The 17,474-nt window shown below is 37.1% G+C and overlaps 1 pseudogene; it reads right to left on the bottom strand.

Annotated features, from left to right (window-relative positions):
- Positions 1–8,962: 8,962 nt before the first annotated feature.
- Positions 8,963–9,786, bottom strand: LOC149246043 (DNA damage-repair/toleration protein DRT102 pseudogene; annotated as a pseudogene).
- Positions 9,787–17,474: the final 7,688 nt, after the last annotated feature.

Genomic DNA, 17,474 nt, shown 5'->3' on the forward strand with positions numbered 1-17,474 from the left:
CATCCATGGTTAACCATGGTCCAACGTCGCATTATGACAAATATTGTCTCAATATGAAAATATTCCATGGTCAACCATTGTCCAACATCACATTGTGACAAAGGTTGTCTCAATATGAAAAGAAATCATGGTCAACCATAGTCCAACATTGACTTATGAAAAAGATTGTGTCAATATGAAAATCAACCTTGGTCAACCATGGTCAAGCATGTTTATTTTATGGTTTATAATATTTATCTAAGGGTTTATATACCTTGGGTTTATAATATTTATCCCTTGGGTTTAATATTATTCCCTTGGGTATATAATCCCTTGGGTTTTTAGTATTAATCCCTTGGGTTTATAATATTAATCCTTTGGGTTTTATTTTATTTCCTTGGGTTTATAATACCTTGGGGTTTTAGAATTAATCCCTTTAGTTTATAATATAAATCCCTTAGGTTTATCAACCTAAGGGTTCATATTCCTATGGCATAATATTATTCATCAGGTTTATAATATTAATCCTAAGGTTCCATATAAATCCCTTGGGTTTATAATATCAATCCCTTGGGTTAATTAATCTAAGGGTTCATATTCCTATGGTTTATTATTATTCATAGGGTTTTTAATATTGATCATAGGGTTTAATATTAAATGTATTAAAAATAATACATTTAATATTAATACATTAAAAATAATACCTTAAAATTTTATTATTAATTGAATCAAAAATAATACATTAAAAAATAAATAAATAAATAAATAAATAAAATAAAAAATAAATAAATAAATAAATAATACATTAAAATTTTTAAAAATAATACATTTAAAATTAATGCATTAAAAATACATTATAAATAATACAATTAAAAATAATACATTTAATATTAATACATTAAAGAATAAAAACTAATACATTTAAAAATAATATATTTATAATTAATACATTAAAAATTTTAGGCTAGGTTTTTAGGGTTAATTGAATTATTAAAATAATAAATAAAATTTTAGTTTACTAATATAATCTCTAGGTCGGCCTAAAAAAACCCTAAACGATCAATTTTATCCTTATTTATCTCAGATCTTTTTCTCTCTTCTCTGTACATCAAAGTCCTGATGATGAGCCTTGCTCTAGGCTCGAAACGTCGACAAAAAGAAAATGATGAATACTGTGGATTATCCGAATACAATCTCTCAAAAACCTCTCCACAGAAACCTGCAATCCAAAATATAAATCCCTTTGATTTATAATCTTGGTCAACCATGTTCCAACGTCACATTGTGACAAAGATTGTCTCAATACGAAAATCAACTATTTTCAACCATCATGAACCATGGTCATTCATGGTCAATCATGCTCCAACATCACATTGTGACAGATTGTCTCAATATGAAAATCAACCATGGTCAACAATGGTCAAATGTCACATTGTGACAAATATTGTCTCAATATGAAATCTACCATAGTCCAATGTCACATTCTGACAAAGATTGTCTTAATATGAAACTCAGCCATGGTCAACCATGTTCTAAAGTCGCATTGGGACAAAGATTGTCTCAATATGATAATCAACCATGGTGAACCATGGTCAATAAACATGGTCACATTGTGACAAAGATTGTATCTTGGTCCAACATCACATTGTGACAACTGTAGTCCAATGTCACATTGTGACAAAGATTGTCTCAATATGAAAATCTACCATGGTTAGCCATTGTCCATTATCGTATTGTGACAAAGGTTGTCTCAATAGCAAAATTAATCATGGTCAACCATAGTCCAACATTGCATTGTGACAAGGATTATGTCAATATGAAAATTTACCATGGTCGAGCATATTTATTTTAGGGTTTATAATATTTATCTAAGGGTTTATATACCTTGGATTTATAATATTTATCCCTTGGGTTTAATATTATTCCTTTGGGTTTATAATATTTATCTTAGGGTTTATATACCTTGGGTTTATAATGTTAAGCCCTTGGGATTAATATTATTTCCTTGGGTTTATAATACCTTGGGGTTTTAGAACTAATCCTTTGTGTTTATAATATCAATCTATTGGGTTTATTAATCTAAGGGTTCATGTTCCTAGGATATAATATTGTTCATTAGGTTTATAATATTAATCCTAGGGTTTAATAAAAATCCCTTGGGTTTATTACTCTAAGGGTTCATATTCTTTGGGTATAATATTATTCATCAGGTTTATAATATTAATCCTAGGGTTTAATATAAATCCATTGGGTTTATAGTCATGGTCAACCATTTGCAACCATTGTCCAATGTCACATTGTGCCAAAGATTGTCTCAATATGAAAATCAGCCATGGTCAACTATGGTCAACCATGGTCAAATGTCACATTGTGACAAAGATTATCTCAATATGAAAATCAAACATGGTAAAACATGGTCAACCATATTTATTTTAGGGCTTATATTATTTATCTAAGGGTTTATAATATTAATCCCTTGGATTTATCCTTTGGGTTTATAATCTTTTGGATTTTTAGTGTTAATCCCTTTGGTTTATTATTCCTTGGCGTTTATAATATTCCATAGGGTTTACTATTATGTTTATTTTTAATATAAATAAATAAATAAATTATTATTCATTAATTATTAATACTTAATTAATTATTTTTTAAAAAATATTAAATAATTATTTATTATTATTTATTATTACTTAATTTAACTGTTTTCTTATTATTTAATTATTTAAAAATATTTTTAATTGATAAAAATAGAAATTCTAATTAATAACAATAATCTTAATAATAATAATTATTTTAAAATAATAATAATAATAATAATTATTATTATTATTATTATTATTATTATTATTATTATTATTATTATTATTATGTTGTAATATCTTTTTTAAATATTTTTTTTAAATATTTAATATTGTTAGTTAATTGTCAAGTCTCACTAGCACAATCGGTTGAGGATGGGTCTCGTTAGCAAGGCGACCCAAGATCAAACCTCACAAAAGTTGTTGCACCTATGCTAGGGGGAGGAGACATGCTAAAATCCAGTCAACTTAGGGCTGGTGTGGCCCAGGCCGGGTGCAATCCCTAGGTGAGTGACTTTGATGGCTTAGATGCCCTTGGGTCATGGTTTCTCAAGCCACAGGTCAAGCCTAGAGGAACACAGACAGCTTGACACACACACACAGATATATATATATATATATATATATATATATATATATATATATAATCTATTTATTATAATAATTAATTAATTAATTTTTGTAAGTCAAGTTTCTATTCATTCAGTAGTAAAACAATACATAGATATCAAAATGCAAATGGTCTCACCCCGACCAAGTTTGTTGACCATTGCTATGACCATATTACAAAGAAAAAAAAAGAGAGATAGAAGAATAGTCTAACTTTCTAATAGGCCAAAAGCATCAAAAGGCACACAGAACCAGTAGGAAACTAGTGACCATACTCCATCGTCAAAGGTAATTGATGCTGGATTGTCTGGCCTAGTCCCTGGAGGGGGATATGGGAAGTTGACATGTTGCTCGAAGTGAGCCAGCCATGTTTCCAACTTCTCAACCTTTTCTTCCAGCAAGTTTTGTCCCCGCCAAACCATGACAATTATTTCTCTGACATGGCATTAAAAGCAGTTCAGCTAATTGAGTGTAGCTATGACAACTTCATGCTCTTCCCTTCTAGCCTTGTCATACTCTTCCATCCTATCCAACACAAATTGGAACATGTCATGAAAGGTTGCAGTGCTAATTACCCAACCAACCGCTGAGCAACTCGATGTACCTGCACTCTTTGACCTACTATGCAGGCCAAAAACATCCCCTCCACAACCCCGAACACGATGACCACCCTGCCGAGAGCCTGCCCCTCCTCTGCCACTACGTCCTTCAGCCGACACCCCAACCATGCTGCCACCAGCTCTCCTGCCCCACTTGAGCCCTGCAGTAGAATCTCCCCCTCGAGACAACATCACCAAGCTACTCGAGCCACCTCGATTAGTCAAAACTCTCAGCTCCAGAGAGTGGGCACGAGAACTCCTCATTAATTAATTATTATTATTATTATTAAATAATTAATTTATGTTTCATAATTTAAAATTAAATAATAATAAGTAACATTTAATATTAAATAATAATAATAATAATAATAATAGTTTTGTTTTATTATTATTTCTATTGTTATATATTTATCAATGGTAGATATAAATGGAACTTTCGGCTATATCAACTACATTAATTAATGTGGTTGTGCTAGTAGAATAGACAACGTTAATTGATTTTAATAATATTTGATTTTAGCTTTTTTATTACTCTATTGGAAAAAAAGTTAAATTGATTAGAATGCTTTCGATAAAATTAATATTGTTCTGGGCTTATTTTGGCTAGTTATTTAGTTATAAATTATATAAGTTATGATAATATAAATTTAATATTGAAATTGCAAAAAAAATATTAAATTATACAATTTTAAATTTTAAATTTTATAAAATATTTTTTTAATATTTAAATAAGATAAAAAAAATTAATAATGTGTTTGTATAATTAAATATTGGATTTTTAATGTTATCCCATAAATTTATATACTAGATAAAAGATCATTTCAGTTTATTTGGGATCGAAATTTTATTTTCAAATTGTTATATTTATAATCTAAATTTGATTAATTAAAAGTAAAAACTAAAATTGATTAATTGAAAATGTAAGAACATCTTTTGAAATAAATTACATAGGAGATTTTAGTTGACGCGTCCTGATAATTGAAAGTGATCAAATATAAATATTTAAAATAAATTTATATTAATTTATTTTTCATATCTCATTCATTTTTCAAAATTTGAAATTATTCCCCCCACATCAGGAGATAAGGGGCATGCATTAGGAAGGTGAAGGTAAGGATGTTGCCACCTCCTCCACAGAGAGGGATTAATGTAGTGTTGTCTTAATGATAGAGACTTCATCTAGATAGGTCCGCTGACACTCTCTAGTCATGCGAAACCAACATGTTTCTCATCTATGGCAAGACCAACTCAGTTGTACTTCACCTAGAATATGCCTCACAATTTCAACACTTAGAGTTATATGTCTTCATTAAGTTATAGTAGAAACAATCCTTAACTAAAACCAAGTTCATCATTGTCCATCGAATTCCATCATTGGCATGTTCATATACTTAAACAAAATTTATAACATGATAAAAGTACCAAGAGAATCATGCTACTCAGATATAACATATGAAAAATCCAATAAGGTGGAGTGACCCACGACCTAACACTCCATGGAACTCTTTTATATATGCCAAATATACAATACAATAATCTTTCGAGTGTTTGGGTCACCACCCAACCCTAACCAATCCCATCAAATTTGGGTCCTACCTGAGTCGATCCACTTAACTGTACTTACCCATAGGTCGTTCAAACCTGGCTACAAAAACCCTCAAGTACCTACCCATCGAGCAGTTCAACCATAGCTCATTTTCATTGTGTGTGCACCTCATGTCCTCTCTCTACATGAGTCTTGAATTTGGGTAGGGATTGACCCTTTTCGCATGCCCTAGCAAAACACCAAAACTATCCATTGTTCATTGAACCTTTATTCATTCTTCCTTATCTTACTCATCTGATTTAAGCGAATGATGTATGAGTAGTTGTGTTGTGTGCTCCAAATGAGCACTCAGTTGAATGTATATATACCATCATATAGTGAGTGGAGGGTTCGTGACCCTTTGAGTCACTTAGGAAAACATGTGACACCCATGTTATCGACCAACCCCTTCCATACCAAGTCGACACTTATATCAAGTTTCCATGATCAACCAAGGTTTCATCCCATGTCGTCTCAAGGGCGCACCAATAATCAATCGCACTTGTCGACACGACGTATCGTCTTGAGGAGGGTATGCCAATAAACGATCATGCCAAAAAATGAACTAACTCAATTTCATCATGTTTATGTGTGTGTTTGTCTAATTGTCATGACACATTGTGCACTTGTGGTCCAAGTCAATCATACAATGCTTGGGTGCTCGTTGTGATCGATTAGGTAAAAAATGTTCATTGTATGGGAGTGCACACACCTGTGAACCTAGGTGAATTATAACATCTCTCACCATGATTCATTATTTTCCCTAGTAATATTGGCACTACCAAGTGATCCTTGTCCTTAAACTTATAGAGCTTACTCTCCCATCTCCACAGTGACTCTTGTGTCTCCCATCCCTTCTCTTCTTTCGAAGCATCTTTCTATCAAACAAAATACTCTCTATTTCAATTGATGTTGATCCTCGCACCTCTGTAAGCCAGAATCTTATCTACATACAACATTAGGTGATTTTTGAGTCACCAATTTGACATCTTTTTCACCATCCAAAACACCCATTTTTTGTCATTTTATCTCACTTCTTTATCTCTCTATTCCTAGTCTTAATACATTTCTTCATAAATATATTGTGATAAACTTATATAAATGTTAACATAGTTAATTGTCATTATTTTCCTTTATTTTTAACAAATTAGACAGGACTATGCTTGGTTTTACTAATGAAGGTTTTGTCTAGCTATGTTCCTATAGCTCCTATGTAGTTCTTGTAGCTAGCCTCTGAGGTCGGCATATCTTCGCAACTCTAGCGAGAATTCGACAACATGGGTTTTGTTCCTAGGGATGATGACATGTATTCATGTTATCTAAATTGCACCCAGTTCAATTCCAGAAGCCTCCAGGTCATGATCCACATTCCAATCAACATGTGTTAGGCATAATCAAGTAACAAACATTGGGCGTGATTTCCAGAGAAATGAAGAAGAATTTGGAAAATACACAACATGGGTTTTGTCCAAAACATCCTCGATTAGGTGATTAGTGAGAAATTTCTCCAACAAGAGTATGGATTGGGTTATACATGTGGATCAATCTTGTTACGACTGTTGTCAAACTATAATCCAATCTAAACAAAGTGACTAGTTAGCAAGGGAACTAAATCAAGCATATTCTCAAATGATTCTATGTTAAACAAATCAAATGTAATATGGCCTTGAGTTTTTCTACAACAAAGATCTTGCCTTAAGTTAATTAGTAGGTGAGATCCCCCTATTCCATAAGTTATTTAACATGACTTTTAATTATCAAATACATAATCTTCATTAAAACTCATGTGTCATATAACTCAAAAAACCAAATTATCGCATAATGTGAATAAAACAAGATATGATCCTCATGCCTCCATAATGCAAATGATCATCATGTAAAAATAAAAAAGCACCTTGTGACCCCATGTAAACTCCTCGTTTCTCCAAATTTTAGTATCACAATAACTAATAATTCCTCTAAGTACATGTATATGCATCCCAAAAACAACATGTAATAAATATATATCATCAAATCTCAAAATTTATCATCCATAAATAAGAAATGTTCATCATCCATTTAAATCATCACATGTCTGAGTCAAGTGCTAATAAATAAAGTAAATAGTAGCTAAAACGAAACATATAAAGATAACCCAACCAAAGTCTATTCATCAACAATGTGGCTTGTTTGAGTGGCCACTGTTAGCCTACTCCTCTCCTTGGCGAGGGTGAGACGTCACTAGGTGAGGGGAACCATGGGAGGAATCAGATAAGGTAACCCAGAGCTTTTGTCTTTTATTTCTAGCGGAAGGTTGAGGGTGGCTGCACGCTTGGAGGATTGAGCAACTGGATGGGAAGTACATTAGGCTTCTTGGAAACTTAAACATCAGATGGGGAAGGTAGATCAATAGGTCTAGAAGGTTGAGGTGTTGCCTATGGAGAATGTATAATATGTGAAGCAACTGACTGTAGGTGATGAGACACATTTTATTTAGGAGCAGGTAATGAAACAATAGGCCAACCTTGAAAAGAATGTAAAGGTTGTGTCAGAATCACATTATTACAAACATCATTATTAGGAATATCAAGAGGGGTGGACATGTGGGGTGACACAGGGATACCAATGCTTGGTCCATGATGAACAAGAGGTTGTTGAGATTGAGTGATCGGCTAAGCAATAGGTTGGCCTATGAGGTTCATTGTTCCAGTTTGGAGCAGTTGTCTTAGTTCCTATGAAACCCCATCAAAATGAACTAACACCTTGGGTCTCCTTTCTCTTCTTATCCCCAAGTTTATATCTATGTTTCTTCTCCAGCTACCCCTACTTATGTTAAAGAAACCCATATTGTAACATAAATATTAAAGTTATTCGCAATTCATAATGAAATAAGGCATTCCAACATTAACAAATTTATTATTACTTGAGTCTTTGAAATAAAAAACAATTAAGGAAACAATTTTAGGGAAGGGGTAGTTGCTTGATACATCAACAAAGTTCAGCGGTAATCATAGATCTGCACAGGAAAAGTGGGAACAACTTAGGGTTTTTTTGCAATTTTCAAATATATGAATACATATAGCAGTATAGAATTCAAAGGAATCCAACATCTTTTATATTTCACATATAGTTGTGTATTTTGTGGTTGTGAAACCCTTTGTATGTTTTGAGTGTAAGGGTTTCATATAATTTATTTAGAAGCAAATTTGAGGACTGCATATATGGGTGAACACGTCAGAACATGCAAAACTTGAGTGTTAAGTGGTTATAAAATAATGATAATATTAGTACACATAATGAAATGACAAGGATGCACAAGTTGATTGGCTAGTTTTTTTCTAGATAAAAATAAATTTGTTTTACATTACTAGTAAGGAAATTACCAAACGAGTAACATTTAAATGAAAAATTTGGAAATTTATGTTCCCTGTAAGGAAAGCAAATAGATTGCTTTGGAAATTTATGTTCCCTATAAGAAAAGCAAATAGATTGCTTTGGAATATATATACAAAAGATTGTTACCATAACATCCTTTTTGTTTATTTATTTATATATATATATATAAAATGATTGCTACCACATCAAGAAAGTTTTATAATAGTGCAAATACCCTGGCTATTATAACATGCTTCCAGTCTTAGTTGTGTAATAGTGCAAATACCCTGGCTATTATAACATGCTTCCAGTCTTAGTTGTGTTGGGGTATTTTGGGAATTTCCTGCAACGAATTTTCTAAGAAATCGGCAGTTTTAGGCGGCCATGGCTTCCCCTCGCTTGCAGGGCAGGGCGCTTTGAAAGGGGTTTCGAGCCAGGCGTCGAGAATCTTCTTGCCCTCTTCAGGGGTTGTGTGCATTCCTCCAACTGCTACCACGTTGGAGTTGTTGATCGATCTGCAGTCCTTGGCATCCTCCACAGAGGCGCAGGTGACAGAATACACGCCCGGGAACTTGTTGGCAAAAATCGAGACCCCCACCCCTGTTCCGCAGGCTAGCAGTCCCCTGGTCTCCGATTGGTTTTCCTTTTGCTGTGCTTCGCTCACTTTTCTGCCGACTTCTGCCCCGACGATGTAGTACTTGTGGGTGCCGAGGTCCTGGACCTCGATGCCCTTTGATTGGAGGTGTTGGACGAGGGAGTCCTTGAGCGCGCAGCCGAAGCTGTCAGCTCCTGCGATGATCTTGAGAGGCTTCTTGTCATCGATGTGTCCCATTTTTCTGGACCGTCAATGACTACTTCGAGAGCTTGGAAGTAATGCAATGGAGGGAGAGAGAGATGTCTCGAATTTAAAAGGGCACTGAAGCTTCTGCAAGCAGGTGCATGCACTTAGACTTGCCCTCGTGCCACATCCACGTGGTTTTGGGTATGTGGGGTTTGTAACCTCTTTACCACGGCGTACTGCTAATCACAAGGTGGATCAACAGCGAACGATCTAGAGCTTCTCCGTCGCCCACTTGTTAGGAAGGAGTTAAGGTACTCCTTGTCATAATCCAATCTAGGTAGAGCAATCCCTTAATGCTATAGAAAAAAGAGAAGCACTCTCTTGATATATTGTGTAATGATTCAGATTTGTGTAAATCGATTTTAAATACCAAAATTTCAAAAGTTGGAATTGGGGATGGGATTTAGTTAAAAAAAAACATCTCATATAGCCCAAAAAAAAATATTAATAACACAAAAATTGAAAGTATACCAATCTTCCAAAATATAAATACAAGAAGTTGAATACCAAAAATCTAAATGGATTCAATATCAATTGCTTCTAGAATATGCAATCATTACTAATACTCTTTTGAGACTGAGCCATGAGGGGATTCCTATCTGTCACACCCCCAATTCTTTTTTCGTTTAATTGAGCGGGTGCGGCACCGCCTAAGTTAATAACTTGTTCACCGTTAGTTTACGCCTTCAACAATTCATAATAAACATGAATTCATATTATTAATGTGCGGAAACCATCAACAATATAAAGATAATAAATCAAACCCGGCAATAATAATAATCAATCTTTTATTATATATGCAGAATTTACAATGACCGGGAGCCGCGCTCCACCGGTGTTAATAAAACAAGAGGGTGCCCGCCCGTGCAAGAGCGCACGGCGGTCTGCCACAATAATCCACTGAAATACAATATCACATACACAAACTTAGCGTTGGGCGGGCGGGCGCACCCGTGCACGACCCGTGCCCAAACCTCAACCTAATCCAAGTGTATACCGGCGTGGGCGCCCATGCGCACCACCACCCACTCTACAACTCGCGCAGCACAAGATCGTGTTGTCGTGCCCGACTCGGCGGGCGCATCCCCAACATACTCCAAACTGCGGCTAAGTGTTGCCTCGCACCTCTTGTGCGCACCTATATCAAGTGCGAAGATGCCATGCGAAGTTGTCTCCCCAAATGAGCGTGCGCATCAAGAGTTTATACCATTGCTTCGTGTGGCGACCAGCTCCATGGCCGACCCTTAAAACGCCCAACCGTTGTGTCTTTACGTGTTTTATGCCGTCGGCTTGCTTAATCCATCCTTCGGTCGGCTTATGTGTGGGGCGAGCTACCAAGTTGCCCTATAAACGTGCGGGCACTCTCCCACCTCCGCGCGCATATGTGGATGCCTTCGTCGATTATGGAGCGCCTGCGTTTATACTTAGTCATTTTTCACACTTCGTTGCCTCTCGCCCGAGCTGCGCGCCCATCGTTCACCGTGCGCGCGTGCACGCGCTCTCGGTCGCCCGGCGCTTGCCCGTCGTATCACAACGAAGGCCTTACATTCTCCTCCACCTGAAGTCGTTGTCGTCCTCGACAACATACCATCCTCCAAGCATCAATATCCATGATGTCGACTCCCCTCACATATGGCAAACATCCCGGCAACATATGTAGGACTCCATCTCCACCATGTCTCATCTTAGCAACCAACTGTCACCAAGATACTCCATACCAATGTATGTCATATATCAGATGTCCATGATCATTGACCACCCTGTCACAATCTCCCCATGCTGCTCTCCACCATGGAAGGTTGATCCCTCCAACTCAAGCTACATGTCCACCGCAACAATGTGTCAAACTCCATCATGTCATCACCACCATGTGCAAAGCTGCCCATGATATGTCAACAAGTGCTAATACACTTCAACCATGTGCCAACATCTCATCTCAACAATATGTCATATGTCGGAAGTCATCTCAATCCATGATCATCAACCATCATGTCACAATCTCCACATGCTGCTTCATTGTGGAAGGTTGGTCTTTCCATCTCAAGCTGCCTGCTCACTGCAACATATCGTGTCGACCTCATCATGCGTCGTCCTCATGTGAACTGCTGCCATGATACTCCAACAAATGCTAACACATCTCTGTACATGCTATAGTCCTCATGTCTGAACTAGTTGGGTAGCTAATCCAACCATCACGCCCAAACCATGAGAATGCACATCCTCATGCCACCATCAGTCGTTCCTCAAAGCATCCTGTCACATCCTGAACTCGATCAAGAATCCATCCATATAAGTAAACCATGCTCAGGTCCATGAAGTAGTCCTCATCTCAACTGCAACATGTCATCCATGATGTTTGGTTTCAATGTGCTATATGAAATCAGCCACATCTATCCCAACATCATCATGTGTGAAAAGTAGTTGAGTCTCAGCTCAACCCACGCCCAAGTGCAGCCACCAAGGCATCATTATCATCATCATCGTTGTAACTCCATCACTCCAAAGTGTCTCATATCGATCCTCCACATCAAGTCACTCTTCCAAGCCATGCCCATACATGTACTTGAAAGTATGCACCCCATCCTGCATCAAAGTCTCTGACCTCAGCTCCTCAATGCATCAAATCCTCTAAGTCCACCATATATGAAGTCCCTAAAAGTCACAACAATCTCATGTCATCATGAGCTCCATGAGTCATCTCCAACCAACATCTCCATGTAGTAGGAATGCTCCATAATTTTCTCATAACTCCATCCAAGTCCATGGTCTTGTTGCACAAGAGTGTACAACCTCTCCATCAACTCATAAGTGACAAGTCTCCATGTCACACTAGCAAATCCATCTGCACAACATCCCTGCTTTGGCACTCATTGGATGCACATAAGTGACACCTCTACAAGTGCTCCCACACAATGTCCTTGCATAAGACTGCCATGCTTCATGTCTCCAACCTGATGTCCATGACTAAGTTGCCCATGTAGTCCAACCAAGTAGACCCATCACAACAATTGGTCACCCCCATCCAAGTCTGCACTCTTCAGTCTAGTGAACTTGGTCACCTAACCATATCATCATGTCATGAGTCCCTTCATCATAGCTCCTCCACCAAAGTGTCCACCAAGACTGTCTCTTGGTCTCGGCCATGAGAAGTCCACCCAAGCATCATCAAATGTGTGCCCTCCTCAACCTGTCCATGAGTCATGCCGGGCACTTAGCCAAAGTGGCTAAAGCATGACCCAATCCCCCACAACGATCATCATGTTCCTCCCTTGTCACGGGCCCTTGCACCTTTCATCACAAGGTCACAAGCAACCCCAACAAGTCCTGCAACAATCAACAATCCTTGCTTCTCCATACAAGGTCTCACCATGAACATCCATGGTAAGATGTTCCCTAGCATCAGCAAATTGGCTTTGCCCTTTCCTGCATATGGTCCATCCACCAAATGCTCAAATGAAACACAAGTATCAATACTTACTTCATCATCATTGTCATGAGGTTCCTCCATATGAGTATCCTCATCCATCCATGCTGGCAAACTGCACGATCCTGGTCCAATTTGATCAATCTCAAGTTCATCCTCCATCATGGTCATGTTCGAAACATCTTCAACTATCATCACTTCCTCTTCCTTGATAGCACAATCTGCAACTTCACCTTGCTCCATTGTCCAACCAAGTTGAAGAAGCTCTCCTTCAACATTCTTCTCCAAGACTTCAAGTTCTTTTCGGATCCGGGGCTTCTCTTCCTTCAACCTTTTCAACCTGTATAAGGTAAGCAAGAGCTTCCCTTCACCTTCTCCCAAACTTGCCATGCCTTGTACTTCGTCTTCCCCGGTTCGTACTTCGTTTGGTCCACAGACGCCCAAACCGTGTATACCTGCCCACACGCAGTCCCACTTGCCCACCTGACAAGTGCCCAAATCGTATGACCAGCACGTAGTACCGCCTGCCCAACTCTACGATACCTGGTTCCAACCTTTACCAGCTTCACCAAGTTCCCTGCAACCATGAACCGGCCCTTGTTCCACTTCGTGTGAAACGGCTTCCTTCACCTGCAAGTACCCTTGTCACTGTCACGAGCAACCCTGCTCAAACCGAGTCTTGAAACTACCTTCAAATGCTTCAACACCTGAACCTTGTTCAAGCCTCAATATCACCTGTCAAATTTCCAAGTGTATACACACTTGCTTCGCCCAGCTTCCTGCAAGACTTCTCCAAGTCTTCAGACCTGCTCTGATACCAACTTCACTTCGGTGAAGTTGTGTAGCAGCTTCAATACCCGGATCAGCTGCTCTGATACCAACTGTCACGCCCCCAATTCTTTTTTCGTTTAATTGAGCGGGTGTGGCACCGCCTAAGTTAATAACTTGTTCACCGTTAGTTAACTTTACGAACTACGCCTTCAACAATTCATAATAAACATGAATTCATATTATTAATGTGCGGAAACCATCAACAATATAAAGATAATAAATCAAACCCGGCAATAATAATAATCAATCTTTTATTATATATGCGGAATTTACAATGACCGGGAGCCGCGCTCCACCGGCGTTAATAAAACAAGAGGGCGCCCGCCCGTGCAAGAGCGCACGGCGGTCTGCCACAATAATCCACCGAAATACAATATCACATACACAAACTTAGCGTTGGGCGGGCGGGTGCACCCGTGCACGACTCGTACCCAAGCCTCAACCTAATCCAAGTGTATACCGGCGTGGGCGCCCATGCGCACCACCACCCACTCTACAACTTGCGCAGCACAAGATCGTGTTGTCGTGCCCGACTCGGCGGGCGCATCCCCAACATACTCCAAACTGCGGCTAAGTGTTGCCTCGCACCTCTTGTGCGCACCTATATCAAGTGCGAAGATGCCATGCGAAGTTGTCTCCCCAAATGAGCGTGCGCATCAAGAGTTTATACCATTGCTTCGTGTGGCGACCAGCTCCATGGCCGACCCTTCAAACGCCCAACCGTTGTGTCTTTAAGTGTTTTATGCCGTCGGCTTGCTTAATCCACCCTTCGGTCGGCTTATGTGTGGGGCGAGCTACCAAGTCGCCCTATAAACGTGCGGGCACTCTCCCACCTCCGCGCGCATATGTGGATGCCTTCGTCGATTATGGAGCGCCTGCGTTTATACTTAGTCATTTTTCACACTTCGTTGCCTCTCGCCCGAGCTGCGCGCCCATCGCTCACCGTGCGTGCGTGCACGCGCTCTTGGTCGCCCGGCGCTTGCCCATCGTATCACAACGAAGGCCTTACACTATCAATGACAAGTATGTTACAATGGAAAAAACAAACCCATGCTTTCATCGTCCAACTCGACCACCATGCATAAATCACTCCATTCTGAGGTCGGTTATATGCCAAAGGGGGGTTGGCGTTGATACCCAACAACCCCAAGCAGCGCATCCCCATAAATCGCCTTGATTTCCCATGATCATAACTTCTTGTGGGGATTTAAATAGGTGATGTTAATTGATTTCAATTATGGGTGATTTCAACTTTTATACTAGTCTATTTTAGAGAAGTTAGAGAAGTTAAATTAATTACAGAATGATTTTGGTTGGTTGGTTATTTAATTAACAATTATTTCTATTATTTAAGTTATGAAAATATAAATTTAATAATTATAATTTTTTTTGAAATTATAAAATTGGAAATATTAAATTTTATAATTTATCAAATATTTTTTTTTTAAATACGATTATTTATATTATTTAAATTATGATAATATAAATTTAATAATTAAAATAGTAATTGTAATTTTTTTTTTAATTATAGAATTTGAAATATTAAATTTTATAATTTTTTAAATATATATTTATTAGATATATTTTTAAATATTTAAAAGAATTTATAAATTTAATAGTGGATATGTATACTTAAATATTATATTTTGAAAGTGAGATATTATAGGTTAGTTATGATATTGTATTATATTTTTATAAGTGAGAGATAAAAATATTTTTAAAATATGAGAGATTGAAAATAATTTTATTTGACTTGGGAATAACTTTAGTAAAGAAAAGTTATTTTCAAATTACTATATTTAAAATTTAAAATGTATTAATTTAAGAAAGTAAAAAAAAAATTAATTAATAAAAAATGATAAAAGATAAATATTTATAATAAAATTTTATTAAATTATTTATTAAATTTATTTATATATTAATTTAGAAAATATTAACAAATTTAAAAATTATCTTATCTTATTTTTATTAAACATTTATGTTAAAAACATAATTAATATATTTACTATTATTATTATTATTATTATGGTATGAAGAGTTAATGATTTAAACTTATTTTTCATTTATTTATCAAAATTTAAAATACGTTTCCTCTAAATAGAGTGATAAGGGGTGTGTATTAAGAAGGGGAAGGTGAGGATGTTGCCACCTCCACCCAAAGAGAGATTGATGTGCCTTTGCCTCAATCCTAGACACTTTGCCTAGGTAGGCACGATAGCACTCTCTAGTCATGTGGCACCAACATATTTCTCATTGATGGTAAGACCAAATTGATTGAAATTCACTTGGACTATGCCTCACAATCTCAACACTTCAAATTTTATGTCTTAGTTAAGCTATATAGTGGAAATGATTATTAACCAAAACCAATTGGATCATTTTCCATCAATTTCCATAATTATCATGTTCATATACTTAAACCGAACTTACAACATGACAAAAGTACCAAGAGAATCATGCCACAAAAATATAACATATGAAAAATACAATAAGGTGGAATATCTTGTGGCCTACACTCCATGGAACTCTTTTACATATGCCAAAAAAATAATACAACTATCTTTGGAAGGTTTGTGTAACCACTTGGCCCTACCCAATCTCATACACCAAATTTGTGTCCTACATGGGTTGAGCCTCCTGGTTGTAGCTACCTATGGGTTGTTTGGACTTGGATACAAAAACTCTCACTTACAAACTCGTATGGCTTCAACCCCTACTCATTTGTATTGTGTATGTACCTCTGGTACTCCCTCTACACAAGTATCAAATTCAAGTGGGGAGCAACCCCTATCGCATCTTGTAGAAAAACACCAAAGATCTCCATGGTTTGTTGAACCCATATGTAAGATATCATTTGATTTAAGTGAACAATGTGTGAGTGGTTGTGTTATGTGTTTGAAATGAGCATTTGATTGAATGTATATATATAATTGCATAATGAGTGAAGAGATCGTGATCCTTTGGGTCACTCTAACGTGTGACACCCATGTGGTCTCATGTGCATACCAATAACCAACCACACCTCTCAACATGTCATATTGTCTTAAGGAGGGTGTGCCAATAAATGACCGTACCCAAAACTATCTCAATTTGGTCATGCCAATGCATGTGCTCATCTAAGTGTGATGATGTGTTGTTGCACCTTAGGGTCCAAGTCAATCATGTGATGCTTAGGTGTCCGCAGTTCTCATTTGGGTCGAAGATGTGCATCACATGGCAACACACACGTCTATGCACTTAGAGGCATTATATTCTTCCCTACCATGAGTCATTATTATACTTAACAATCCTATCACTTCCAATTGATTAAGGCTCCTCAAACTTACAAAGCTTAATCTCTCATATACATAATGACTTTGTTGGGAACGGGTCCCCTAGAGTCAATTTTGGGGTTAAAAGCCCAAGTTTTTGCATAAAAAGTGTAAAGTCTCCGCATTTTGTGGTCACGGAGTGCAAAGATGTAAAGTGTCATAAAGGGTTTCTGCCGTTCTTTTATGTAATTCATGTTGGCTTTAGGAGATCTACCCATGGTCTGTGGACCATGGGATTGTATAAAAAGGGAAGTCTTAGAAGAGTCTAAGGCTGCTCAGTTTAGTTCAGATTAGATTTGGTAATGGGTCAGTAAGAGCTAAGAGTAAGAGTCTTAGCATAGGAAAGAGGCTCTGCAGCTGTG

Source organism: Pinus tabuliformis, chromosome 7 (assembly GCF_031772625.1).
Source record: "Pinus tabuliformis cultivar Carrire ecotype Pingquan chromosome 7, CPIR1, whole genome shotgun sequence".
NCBI lineage: Eukaryota > Viridiplantae > Streptophyta > Pinopsida > Pinales > Pinaceae > Pinus > Pinus tabuliformis.